We start from the raw sequence: 14,137 nt of genomic DNA, 5'->3' as shown, positions 1-14,137 counted from the left end.
AACATCATCTATCTTTTTGTCAATGCAAAATACTCTCTTGTTCCTCATCAAAAATTTTATTACAAAAGTCATATCAACGTAAAATGAAATAACATTATGCTGCCATGAAGCTACTGTAGCTCCAGTGTAGTATGTGCTAGTGATTAAGAAGAGTATCAGAAGTAGAGCAGGTTGCAAAGAAAATTCCTGTCCTCAAGGCATCCAACATTTCAGATTTAGTTTTGTCCTGCATTGGGATGTAAAGTCAAAGTCTCAGAATTCTTTTCCAAAACAGTTTGCTTCAATCTTAGCAGAACATAGAATAGTAATTGAAATGATGATATTGAACCAAAGTGCCTAGACTTTATTGAAACAAAATTAACTTCATTACAAAATCTGATTGAATCAAACATTCTGAATAAGAAGAAAATTTTAATAACCTGGACTTTTTTTTTCACCTGGTGCCTATATGCACAGTAGATTGCTATTATTTTTTGATCATTTCAAGCCACACATTTTGAGGAAATTGGTATGTTTGTATAAATGTTTCAGTTTAGTTGAATCAGTATTTTTGACAGACAAAAGCGTTATGATGTAAATTTTTTGACTAGCTCTACACAGAAGTGATTTTGTAGGATTTTCCTTATGGCAACGAGTACACACACACACTAAACTTATCATCTAAGTAAACCTCATATTTGTGCTTATTTTTCACAAAATCTAATATATGTATGTATATGTGCATATATGTATGCGTGTGCGTATATATGTATATGTGTGTATTTGGTTTTGTGAAAAATAAGCACAAATATAAAGTTTACTAAGGTGATAGGTTTCTATGCTAGTGATTTAGAGAGAAAATAGAGAAGAAAACATTGGGCCACATTCTGGTCTAGTTACCCATAAAATCAGAACTGTGCCTAGAATACTCCTTATAAAGATATCCCCATCTTGTAGAATTGGAGAGATAGCTGTCCTTGCAATATTTTACCCCATCACAGCTGGACCTTGTGATAAGTTTTAAATGAATCCATGATCAGTGCAGGGGAAGGGGACAGATGTTTGGCAGACCAGAAGAAAGAATGTGCAGACCCTAAGTAGGGTTAGAGAGCATGTATCATACCTCTGGTCCTGCAATCCTGGATTGAACGAGTTTTCCACGGAACCTCGTTTAGGCAACCATAGCCAAAGAGGATCCCTAGCAGCATAGCCAAGTTGAAACTATGCCACCAGGGAGAAGAGAGCTCTTAGGGACTAGAACAGGGGATTCATAAAGTTTGGGGGCAAGTACTACAGCCAAGATCATATGAGCAGAGGGGAAATGGTAAGGGAACAAGCATGTTCTAGATCTGACTCACTAAATTTATTCATTATTCTTTACACAGTAGCATAACTGTAAAGTGTGCTTTAAAATGTGTAAAATACAGTAACCAAAGAACATTAACTCTGCTTCAAGAAGTTTCTTTAAAGAATAATACAAATTTGCCCATTAACCTCCAATAAATAATGGTGTTATTTGTTGTATACTTCCTCTGCCTATCACCATTTCTCTCTGCATAATCAGTCCTTCCCCCATTAAAGCTAACTCCCAGTTCTTTAACAGCCATGTAAAATCTGGGAGAATTAGGGGTTTTAATTCCAGGACAGAATGTTTTTTAATAAGGTATTAGAATTTGAAACTGAGTAGAATTTGTTATCTTTATTGGGTTCCTTAGTATTCCATGCTAGTTCCATAAATAAGCCTTTTGTTCATTTGTCACTAAAGACCATTTCTGCCACAAAACTATAACAGAGGGAACAGGCAGGGGTGGATCTAGGGGGAAAAGGGGGTACACTGGTGCATTTGCACCCCACTTTGATTCCTGCTGTACCCAAAGTTTAAAACCAACTACCTGGTAATGGCAGCAGCATTTCTAGTCAGTCAGGCAGTGCTGAGGGAATCAGTTGACTTCATGACTCATAATCTACCTGATCCCTTCTAAATTTTTCATTCCACAGGAGTTAATGACCTTCTCTTCTTTGAAATGGTCTTAATGTTCTACCAATCAAGCTATCCTTTTTTCTGCAACTGTGCTGCCTGTTACCTGCTCCTAGAAATGAAGCTCCTATTTCACAGCCCTGCAAATTGTTTTTAACGCATTCCAATGAAAGATATATTTCTTTTTGCTTCAATCTTAAACTGACTAATACAGGCCCAAGCGCCTAGCATATTAGGAAAACTTCTAGTTTATTTTTAACTGGAGAAAAATATATGTTGTTTTATGTATGATGATGCACCTCACCATCTGCACCTTCCCTTTTTGAATTCACGTGAACAGGTATCTGAAAGGACAAGGAAAAGAATTATGTTGGAAAATAAGCAAGAGAAAATCTGTTTCTTTCCTTAGGATTTAAATTCAAAGAGGACATTCCTTCCTTCCTTCCTCCCATCCACCCGCCTGTCTGCAATGAAACAGATTTATGGAAGATCCAAACAAAAGTACATATGCAAGAGGAAGAATACCAGTATGACCTTCTAAGAAGACGAACACAGGGCCAAAGGTGACTTGCACTATTATCCTATTTATACACTGTCACAGAACACTTAGGTGCCCTGCTCCTTTAAAGGGCTGAAACTGCTAGGGGGGAGATCCCAAGCAGTGAGTGGGGAGCCCCAGCTGCTGGTTACCAGGGCAGCCAGAATAAGTTAGTTGGCCTACACCTGCCAGTGGTCAGCTGACTGGAAGGGGCAGGGCCTGGCTCATATATAAATGAGGCTGAGGTCAGAAAAGCAGTTTCCTGCTAGCAGCCAGAGAGGAAGGAGCCTCCAGGGAGGAAGTACCTAGTGATGCTGCAACTGCCTAGTATGCTGCACCTAGGGCTAAGGGGGCTCCATGAGCTCCACGGGTACCCTTGCCTACTAGACAGTGCCAGGGATGAAACCTGATCCTTTTAAAGGGTCAGAGCACAACCTGATCTTTTATATTACGTTATAGCCCAGGGACTTATATTTTGTTTGCATTTGTATACAACCAGTGGTTTGGGTGAAGCTATTTGGGGAACGAGGAGGCCTCGTTGGGGGCCCACGGCAGCATGGAGACCCCGGTGCCAGAGAGGGCGCAGCATTTGGGGTGCACAGATCCTGGCACCAGAGGGGACATGGCAATAGGGGCTGCGGAGAGCCCAGGTGCCTGTGAGGCATGGCAATAGGGGCTGCGGAGAGCACAGAGAGAGGACAAGGGACAATCACAGTAAGGCCTAGACGGGACAATGTCGGTGCCATCTGTGAGGTTTGGGGTATGGTAAAGGGATGGTTGGAGCCATGCATATAGCCAATAAGGCTGGGGTGTCCCTTGACCTCCATTTTGGAATGGGATCCACGAGGGGTCCAGGAACTCACGGGGTCAAGGAAATCCATCAGGACCATGTCCAGTGGGACATGAAGGCAGCCTACCTATATCATAAATCCATCAAGACATGGTAGATGAGAATAGAGGGTGCCCATCAGGCTGAAATTGGCACGGTCAGGGAGCCCTAGGGGTAACACTGCCATTCTTGAGGACCCCATCCCATGACATACACCTCAACTTTCTCCTTTGTGTAATATCATGGCATGGTACAAGTCTATACTTGTCTACTTCTTCATACACGTTTCCATGGCATCCATGCTGGTGAGCATGATAGAACTTGAATAACCTGGAGACTAATTCTCTCCTTCTGTAGTCTATGAAGCCACAGAGTGAGTGTGTGTGTGTGTGTGTGTGTGTGTGTGTGTGTGTGTATGTGTGTGTCAGAAAGGGGACACACTATTTGTGTATCTCGGCTGTATGGTTTTTTGTTAGTTGATTAGCAGCATTTTAAATCTATCTGCTAATATTTAAATTTGAGTGATTTGATGAACTGAGACATAACACTTTCTGTTCCACAGCTTGCTTTAACAATAATGGTGATAACAAAAATTACATGAGGTAAACCCCACAACAAGGTTGGGAATCAAGATAATTAAATGTGTCAAGTACTAACATAAGATTGTACTAGTTTTACACTTCAGCATGTACCCAGAATCTTATAATTTGATCCACATACCTGGTGCAGGCAACAGCAATGGGAGGTGCTGTTGGGACAACTTCCCTTTCTAACTGTATAGCATGCTGTAAAGTCCACAGTCTCATTCTAGGGTGTTATAAATGCACCTTATTCTTGTTTTCATGATGTTTTGCAGAATATATATTATGGTACCCACACTGGTGATTGCGTGTCTATATACACCTCTGTTTTGCTTTGAGACGTTCTGGTGTACAATCAGTCATACCTGTAGGCAGCGTGCATCACTGTGGCCACAGTCATTCTTTCTATTGCCCAATACCTGTCACCTAACTGTTGCTTCTAGGAGCTGGAAAAGCTCAAGAAAATAACTTATTCCTGTCTATATTAGTTCCAGATATACTATTGTGCTTGCTGCTAATTCTTTGAATCCTTTTGTAAAACAAATTATTAGTATTAGCCAGCAGCAGTTGGCCAGTAAGAATCTCATTCCAGCAGTTTAGTGTTTCTCTGTGATAACTAAAATCAGAATGAAAAGAACCTATTTTATAGGCAAGAACTGTTTGACTTAGAGAGACAGTGAAACGGTAATTTTATTGGACTGGTTCAGTGTCCAGAATATGTTCATGTTGTTTTGAGTTCAGTTACACAATGGTAGTTTCAGAAATTGTCACTTGGTGGAGCTAGATGACTCTACAAATTGAACACCCTTTATGAGCAGCCTGCATAAAGTCTCAAAGGAAGGGTTTATAAATAGCAGATGGGGGGCGGGGGGAGCTAAGAATTGGGGATTTTAACAAACCCTTTGAGGAATCGGAGTTTTTACAGTCCTAGTTTTAATTACCCAGCACAAGAGAAGTAAAGGTCTTGTCTGCTGAGGGCGAAGGCCTCTTCTGTTGCTAGTTGTGCACCTCAGTTACTGAAAGTATTTACAGTATATTTCAGTTTTTCACAATTATGAAGAGTAGGAATTATATTTTGCAGGAATATAATTTAATTATTTCCTTATGTTTAAAATATACTGTGTATCAGTAGCATAACTAGGGGCATGTGTAGACAGAACAGGGGCTCTAAATTGAAGTGGTGGGTTTTAAAAAACACTGCTTCAATTTAGAGCTGATTAAACCCCTGTGTCGTGTACACACTCTGCTGACTTACCTGCCTATGCAGTGGGGATGGGAGGGCAAGCTGCCAGTGAGCAGAGTGGTCTCTGGGATGCAGGGGGGCTGGTGCTTCCCTTCACCACAGTGGTGGCACCCACCCACAGGCACCTGGCTCGGTTAGTCCCAGGGGGCATCGCAGCCACAGAGGGAAGCACCAGGCCCCTGAGCAGCTGAGGCAGGCTCCAGGGGGAAAAAAAGAAGGAAAGAAGATCAGGCTCGCCCCTTTTCTTGGGCAGAGCTGCTTTCTTGGCTACTGTCAGTCTGCCTGAAGGGCTTCCTGCAGAGTCGCAGAGCTGCATGGAGCCTGGTGCTTTCATAGTTTCATAGTTTCATAGTAGCTAGAGTCGGAAGGGACCTAGGTAGATCATCTAGTCCGACCCCCTGCCTTGGCAGGAAAGAGCACCGGGGTCAGATGACCCCGGCAAGGTGCTCATCTAACTTCCTTTTAAAAATCCCCAGGCTAGGAGCCTGCACCACTTCCCCTGGAAGCTGGTTCCAGGCCCTAGCCGCCCTGACTGTGAAGTAGCGCCTCCTAATATCTAATCTAAACTTACCCTCCGCCAGTTTGTGACCGTTATTCCTGGTCACTCCTGGCAGCGCACGGGGGAACAGGGACTCCCCCAATACCTGCTGATCCCCCCTGACCAGTTTGTAGCAGGCCACAAGGTCCCCCCTTAACCTTCTCTTGTGGAGGCTAAACAGGTTCAGGGCCCGTAGCCTCTCCTCATAAGGCCTGCCCTGCTGACCCCTGATCATACGAGTGGCCCTCCTCTGAACTCTTTCCATATTGTCCACGTCCCTCTTGAAGTGTGGCGCCCAGAACTGGACGCAGTACTCCAGCTGCGGCCTGACCAGTGCCGCATAGAGGGGGAGGATCACCTCCCTGGACCTGCTCGAGATGCATCTGTGGATGCATGACAGGGTACGGTTGGCCTTCTTGACTGCCTCCCCACACTGCCGGCCCATGTTCATCGTGGAGTCAATGACGACTCCAAGATCCTTTTCCGTCTCCGTGCTGGCAAGAGGGGAGTTCCCCAACCTGTAAGTGTGGTGCCGGTTCTTCCTCCCCATGTGCAACACCTTTACTCCATGGCTTCTTGAAGAGTTTGTTTGCTGCACCCCAAGTCATTTAAGGTTTATTACATCACCAAATTTCCTGCAGTGGCTAGAATTAATGCGTGATACGCCACTGAGGCATGCAAACACTGCAGCCATTAAAGCAGTGCTAAAGCATTTAGCCTTCTTTAAAGTGTCATGCACACACACACCCCTCATTTTTTCTACACATGGCCTAGGGCACTAGCCCTAGGTGCCTACTTAGTGGGGGGTCAAGTAGAGCAGCTGCTGCAGCTGCCACAGCCCAGCCTTGCCTCTGTCACCACTGCCACCCAGCTCAAGGACTCTGGTGATTATGCCTTTGCTATCTATTAATTTATTGCTGAAAATATATTACTGGAATACTTATTTTCAGAATTTCTCACCTCTTCTCATCACCCTTCCTACAGCCCTGCCTCTCAGCTTATTCCAGTTTAGGGACGTTGGTCATCCTGGAAAAAAAGGATGTGAGGAGGCCAAACTTAGACATTCCCTCCATGTCCATTTGTCCTCTATGTTTTCATAATATTTCTCTTCTTAAATAAATATTTGGTGACTTCCTTTATAAAAAGTAATAATACTTGTAGCTCTTCTTGCTGTCTTTGTTTATTTTTGTATTATTTGTTCACTTTGAATTACTGCCATCTTGACTCTGTGTTTGGTAAGATGTGACCATTTAGCGTAACCACCTTTTCAAAAGGGAAAGGTGGGACGCATGCCTGCCTTCCCCCCACCTCCAATGGTATGGCTGGACCAGAGCAGAGCAGGAGCAGATGCCCACTATGGGCATGGTGCTTCCCACCCTGCTGCCTCTCTACCAGGAGCCCTGCACTGGCCATGTGCCTCCTGCCCACCTGGCAGTCATGGGGGGTACAACTCCATGCCACCCCTGCCCCAGCCGCTACCAGGTAGCCAGGGGCTGCCTTGCCATGGTGGGGGAGGTCAGCAGGGCAGAAAACCCCAAGCCCATAGGGCTGGGGGTGGAACCACATCCACCCCCACCCTGTGCACAAATTCTGGGGGGCACATACCCTCTCATGCCCCTGCCCCTTGGATGAGCTGCCTGTGGCTCCATCCCGCTCCATGCCCCAGCCACATACACTGCCCTGGCTGAGCAGCACCCCTACCCCTGCCCCACTCCCTCCCTCACTGTGGGGGCTTTGATGTGCCCTGCTATGTTCCCTGCCCCCCCATAGCCTTATCTGCAGGGAGCTGCTCTCTTGACTGCCTGGCTGTATTCCTGGCCATGTGCATGTGTGCCAACATGTACATGCATGTGGTGTCCCCTGCATCCTGCTTTTAACAGCCCCTTGTAGGCTGGAATGTTGCCAGACTACAAGGGGAAACCCACTGCTTGCCATGGATCCCTGCATGACGCTATGAATCTGGGACAAATGCTGTTTTGGAGTTGTGCGGCCCAGGATTGGGACTTGAGGTTCCAATTCTGGGGCTGTCCCACCCAATTTGGGATGGGTGGTCACCCTATGACCATTGAGAGAACATATGTTCACTGATATTTTTCAGTCTGTTTTCAGTACCTAACATCTTTCATGAAATCTGCTCCAGGTCAGAGGAGAAAGGATAGATGCAAGAACCTCAGGCTGGAAGTAAAATAGTTCAGCTGATTTCCTGGTTAGGAGCACAGTGTGTGAACTCTAAATTCAGGGGCAGATGTGCATTGCTCAGAGAAGCAGGTAGACATGAGCAGCCTCCTTACTTCATAGAATCATAAGGCACCCTACATATGCCCCAAGCCTCCAGCACCCCCAGCCCCTGACAGTGCACTGAACAGGCTTTACTTAAAGCACCCCAACCACAATGTTGAAGCGTAGGATGCTGAATACATAAGATGTTGCAGGCACTTTAATTGGAGTGGCTCCCAAGACCCACTCTAATTAATGTGCCCTTCCTCACTCCAGAGCATGTGTAAAGCCATCCAAAGATTTTAAGGTCAGAAGGGACCATTATAACAATCTCATCTGATCTACATAGCACAAATCATGCAATTTCTTCAGCACCGGCATCATGTCCATAACTTTTGTTGAGCTTCAACATATCTTTTAGAAAAGCATCTTCCTGCTTTAAAGATTAAAAGTGACAGAAAGCCACTACATGTTCTTCACTCTTACAAATGTGCACCTTATTCCTACTTTGAATTTCCCTTATTTCCAGTTATTCCTTTGCCTAACTCAAAAGTCATTTGGTTTCTTGCATTCTTGGTGCCCTGCACAAGACAAGCCACACTGTGGGCTCCATCCTATCTTCCTTACTTATTTCCGAGTGGACTCATGGGGAAGAAACACTCAACATGAGTAAGGGAAAAAGAATCCGACACTGTGCCAGTGATCTATGGTAGTGCTGCCACCGTCCTCTTGCTTGGGATGGGGTATGAAGGAAAGCCATAGGATTTTAAATCTTTTCTGATTTTCCTTTATACAAAATAACAAAACAAAACAGTTTCCTTGCTTCCCTTTATAGTTTAACATTTTTTTCCCCCCAGTAACCTCTCCTTATTTCCCTTTTCCCTAGCCCTCCTTGTTTGATGTCACTCGAACAGCTGTGACTGGCTGTGGTTACAATGGATCTAAGTTCTTGTCAGCTGGCAGACTTTAAAAGTAAGTGGCTTTAATTTATTCTGGCTCTCCAAAGAAGGCCTGCATCGTCATTGGAATATTAACGCTTGTTTGTTCTGTCATTTTTCACTCTGTTCAAGTAGAATTGGAGATTTAAAAATAAAATCCTTGGTTTAACATAATTTAACTGGTGTGCCTACTTTTTTTTCCGTCTGCATAAGCCATTTGATTCCTTGTGCACTTAAGCCTAGTCAGTTTATTGCCCTTCTCTTTTATAGTTGCCCTTCCCATAGTATTGTACGAGCAGCAAATGTCACCTCTTCATGCATGCATCTTCATCCAGGTTAAAAGGTAGAGACAGTCAATCAGTCAGTAAATCCCTACTCTCTGCACATGCAGTCAGCACCAGCTGTAGCTCAATTAAACTCAACACTTGAATAGTTCACAGGAGAACTCACATTCGCATATAGAAATTAATCAGACAGATCCATTGTCCAAGATTTAAAAGTATTCCAAAAAACTCACTGAATAGCATAAAGCTTGAAGTGTATGCTGGTGCTGTACAGTTGCATTGGGAGTGTAAAGTAAAAAATTAATATTCAGAGCAGGATTTTTAAATTTAGGTATCTAACTTAGACTGTCCCTGTTCAAATCTGGCATTCAAATGAGCTTAAAAGTCTATTTTGGCACTTAAATGCTCATCTGGGTACTTAAGATGAGCAAATACCCCATCCTAGTTGTTCAAAACAGTGCGCCATGTCAACACATTTTGAAAAAGTCAATGCATAATAAAATCTTACATTATTTTAGCTCTGCCATCTTCCTATAATGCCAGCTGAAGCAGCACTAAGAAAATAGATCTCTATGGAAAGTACTGCATTATTTTCCCTCTTTGGAGGTATTTTTATATCTGCTTCAAAAGTGTCATAAAAAAGTATATTCCTCCCACTGAATAGTTCAAAAGCCCACAGAAAGCTGCTGCTGCTTTCTTTTCTTTTACCAGTATTTAGAGTAATTCCTATAGAATCCTATTGGTTCAGGAAGAAAGTTAGATGTGTGCTTGAATCCCTCCATGTTCAGGATGGCACTTCAACATGTGCTCAACTTAGAATGTGCATAAATCCCATTGATTTCAAGTTAAGCATGTGCTTAAATTCATAAATGCTCTACTGAAAGATGGTATCAATCCCTTCTAAAAGGATTTTTTTCCAGAAAGAGGAATAATGGAGAATACAGTGTTTCATAGTTATTAGGGTCAGAAGGTGTTGTAAAACAGTGGCGTCAAACTCATCTACACGTGGCTGGTCCATGGACCGGATCAGGCCCGCAAACTTCCTCCCTTCCTCTATCCTTCTTACACTAGCATAGCTGATCCAACACTTGTTCCAGGTGCTCTGAAACCCATGCTACATGTAGCATGAATTCCAGAGTGGCTGGATCAGGTGGGTGTGTGATGACATCTGGCTAGGAGCTTGTAGGGCAGTCCTGGAGCTGCCACTGTGGCTACGCATCCCAAACCCTGCCTGTGGGGCTGGGCTGGTGTGCACTTTGGCCTGTTTGGGTCTGTTCAGACCTAGGGGCTGCACTCAGGACCAGATAGTGAGGCTCTGTGAGCTGGATCTGGCCTGCAAGCCATACATTTGACACCCTTGTTGTTAAAGACTCTCCTTAGACTCTGAGCCTTGGGGTGGAAGGATCTGCAAATAAAATGGAGGAAACATCACACCTGAGTTTGGCATAATGCCATTATGGCCAGATCCTATTTCCCCTTTGCATGTCTAAATGATGGGTACATAGCAAGTTAACAGCAGATTTTGGTATATAATGCAGGATTCAGCATAGCCCCTGCATGGCTACGGAGCATGTTTTGTAGGCTGCACTCTGGCTAAACAGCTGCTTTGGCGGAACAGAATTGCCCAGGATTTGTCAGGCCAGGTAAGTCACCAGAATTTGGCTGATGGAAAAACTATGACTAGCTGTTGAATTCAGTGAGATGCTTCTTATCGTTATTTTAGGGTTTTGTTGGGTTTTTTTGGCCTATGTCATAGTAAAGAGGGTTTTTGAAAAAAATCTTAACGTTTCATAAAATGTAATCCTTTCAGAGTATGGAGGCATATTATATAAAATGATTTTATGTAAAATAATTTAACTGCTCAGTCATTAATCTTTTTATTGTAAAATTCCCAACCTTCTATACTTTTCTTCCTACTCAAAAAGGATAACTTGTTAATACTAGCATTATAGTATCATAATTACTTGTGCTAAGATTTTTAAGTCACCAGTACATTAACATTCTCAGGGCCACCTGTTTTTTGCGCTTAAATTTTAAAGCCACAGGGAGTGATACATTCTGATTAATCCATCATTTATGACGCAAAAATCTTTAACACCTGATGGTATAAGAGGAACCCTAATAAAGCCTGAATCCAAAAGTTGTGACTTCAGTTCCGATGTTATCAATAAATACATGACTTGCTTTTATTCAGTGTGTTCAATTTTATGGAAGCACTGAAAGCACTGCCATAGGCTACTACTGTGCTTCAGGGTAGCAGGGAAATAACTCCTGGAAATTCTCAGAAGTGTTCAACAAAGCATAAATTATAGTGAAGATAGGAGAAACTTAGTTGTCTATGAATAACTGAGCATTTCCCTAGGGTATAAACATTAATGACTTTAATTAGATTATAATTGCTCATGGAGGCATGCTCTTGCACAAGATAAAAAATACCTGACATTGCATTTGGAACAGGGATATAGTATCAGCTATACAAGAAGTTATAATATAAACATCGCTTAAGTAATAAGTTCTTTATTAAAATGTTATAGGGATGTACTTGATAGCAGTGTTGGCCTGAGACAGGAAGACATACAAAAAAACTAGAACTCTTGGTTCCAAAATGATACCTTTTATTAGATCAACTAGAAAATGGCATACATTTTTGTCTCAGACCAACACAGCTACCAAGTACACCCCTGAAACATAGATGCCAAATTTTAGCCAATTTTTGGATTTTAAACTTCATCGCAGAACAACGAGGAAGTTTTTTTTTGTTTTGTTTTTTTTAACCTCCCTGCCTGCCAGCTGACACCTCCAGGGAAGGAATTCTACCTGATCAACACATCAAAGAGCTATTTAACACAGCTCACAAAGACTCTCTCATGGACCCAGAGAGACAGCCTTCCATCTTCAGCTCCCCCTGTACAAAAATGAAGTTTATTTCCTACCTATGGAAATAGGTACCATCTTGTACCATCTACATTTTTCCCAGAGCCTGACTAAGAGACTTTGATCCTAAAAGCTTGCAGAAAAGGACAGTTTTCTTGTCTTTTACTAGTTAGACTAATAAAAGGTATAATTTTGGAACCAAGAGTTCTAGTTTTTTGTATGTCTTATTAAAAGTTAGTTACTTGAGTGCACAATATATAATTTTTTTTTTTTGTAGCCTAATATGTAGGGTGCTCACCTGGGAGGGAGGAGACCTGGGTTCTAGTTCCTGATCTAAGGTCTGATTGATTACTATGCTGCACAGTGGCACAGCTTCAGAGATGTGTAGAGACTGGATAGGGCATTTTCGAACAATGTAGGTTTTAAACCCTAGCAACCTTTAATTCCGTAACCTAGAGGTCAGTACCATCTAGTTCAGGGTTTTTCAACCTTTTTTAACAATTGTACCCCTTCTGGGCTCCTGGGAAGTGCATGCCTCTGGGTCTACACATGGGGCCTGGGTGGGCTGGGCTGGACTGGGCTGGGCTGCACTCAGGGTGGGTGGTAGTGGTGCTGGGAGGAGAGCTACAGGGGGTGCTGCAGCCACCCCAAAATTCACCGTAACCCCCTGTAAAGGGGGCCTTCTCAGGGCCGAGTTTCCTGTGGGCCTCCCCCCACCGTTTCTGGGCTAGCCGCCTGCCTTCTCCACCGCCACGCCTTGATGATAATTAAGTAATTGATGTTGATTAAGCAGGAGCCTGCCCATTTCTTGCCCCAATGCCAGGGGGCACTATCTGTGGCTCCGTTCCTCCCCTAAGCTGCAGCCCAAGCCTTGTAGATGGCATCCAGATGTTATCCATATCACTGGCCCCACACTGGGCCCCAGGATCCTACTAGTTGGACCCCACTTAGATCCCTCTGTTCCGGGAGCCTATTTTGCCTTCATTCCTTGCTGCACAGCTCCCTGAGCTGCTTCACCCTTAAGGGTGTAGTTCCCCTGGGACCTTCAGCTCTACTGGCCCTGGCCCACCTCCAGGCCAGTCGGAATCCCAGGCCCTCAGCTCTTGGGCATTCCTTGCAGTGGGCCCCTGGCTCTTTGACTCTTCTGGTCCTGGCCCCAGCTCGGACCAGTCAGGGGCTATCCAGACAGGGTAAGAGTCTATGGCCTGACTCTCTCTCTCTGGAGTCTACGTTATAGACCCTACAAAGGTGGTAACCCATCCGGTTGTGGGGGCTAGAGGTTAAGGCACCCCAACCTACCTTTCACTGGGGTGGTAACTGGCCTGGCATTTCCTGGGGGCTCCCATGCCACTGAGAGCCCCACCAGGCCACCCACTCCCAGCAGGGTGCAGTTTTAGGTCATGCCCAAGACCAGGAGCCTCTTGACCATTCCCTACAACTCCTCCCTTACCTCCAGGTGATACCTGCAGCCAGCCAATGTTGTTGCCTGCCTCCCAGCAGCAAAATGCCCTGTTTTATATGGGCAGCCCTGAATCTAAAATGGCTGCCCTAATCAGGCACCTGCTGGCTGCTGTCTTCTGGCCTTTAAAGTGACGGGCACAAACAGTGCCCTGCCACCCTCCTCCCTCCCCCCTGGTTCCAGTGCAGCCTGGACCAACACCCCCACTGGAAACATCCCAGCGCTGCCCCAGCCTGCAGTGACTTGCACCCTGGCCCACGCTGTGTGCAGATCTGGGGGCACGTGCACCGCCATGCCCGCCCAGAGTGCATGCAGCGGTGGGAACCGCCACCCGCCATGCCCCTTGGGCGAGCCACTCATGACTGTCCCATGCTCTGCCCTGCCTGGGCAGCACCTGCCTCTGTTCCAGCCCCAGCTCCACTCCCTCCCTCACTACTGGGGGGCCTACAGGAGTGGGGCTACTAACTAAAATCAGTAGTAACAATTTGGATTTATAAAAATATTGAGAATCGGTGTCTGCAAAAATTTTTTTGCAATCAAATTTCTTAAAATCGAATGTGTACAAGCTTAATTTGACAATTTTATTCAAATACAACATGCTTATTTCATTAAATGAATATTTGGAGTACAGCGCCAGGTACCAGGTATTGTTTTGGAGAGAAACATGTCAAGGCCAATT

The 14,137-nt window shown here is 44.5% G+C and overlaps 1 long non-coding RNA gene across 2 annotated transcripts in view; it reads left to right on the top strand.

Annotated features, from left to right (window-relative positions):
- Nucleotides 1–14,137, top strand: part of LOC149864695 (uncharacterized) — a 41,540-nt gene that overhangs the window by 15,867 nt on the left and 11,536 nt on the right. The window contains exons 2-4 of one of the 2 annotated variants that reach the window (XR_016442235.1): nucleotides 2,367–2,520; nucleotides 8,790–8,875; nucleotides 10,664–10,768. This is a non-coding gene — a long non-coding RNA (uncharacterized LOC149864695). The remainder of the gene's footprint in view (nucleotides 1–2,366; nucleotides 2,521–8,789; nucleotides 8,876–10,663; nucleotides 10,769–14,137) is intronic. The other variant, XR_016442234.1, reaches the window with a different exon arrangement.

This window comes from Crocodylus siamensis, chromosome 5 (genome assembly GCF_052110815.1).
Source record: "Crocodylus siamensis isolate JL-2025a chromosome 5, ASM5211081v1, whole genome shotgun sequence".
NCBI classification, from domain to species: domain Eukaryota; kingdom Metazoa; phylum Chordata; order Crocodylia; family Crocodylidae; genus Crocodylus; species Crocodylus siamensis.
The sequence above is the reverse complement of the archived record's forward strand: the minus strand, read 5'-3'. Positions and strand labels throughout refer to the sequence as shown.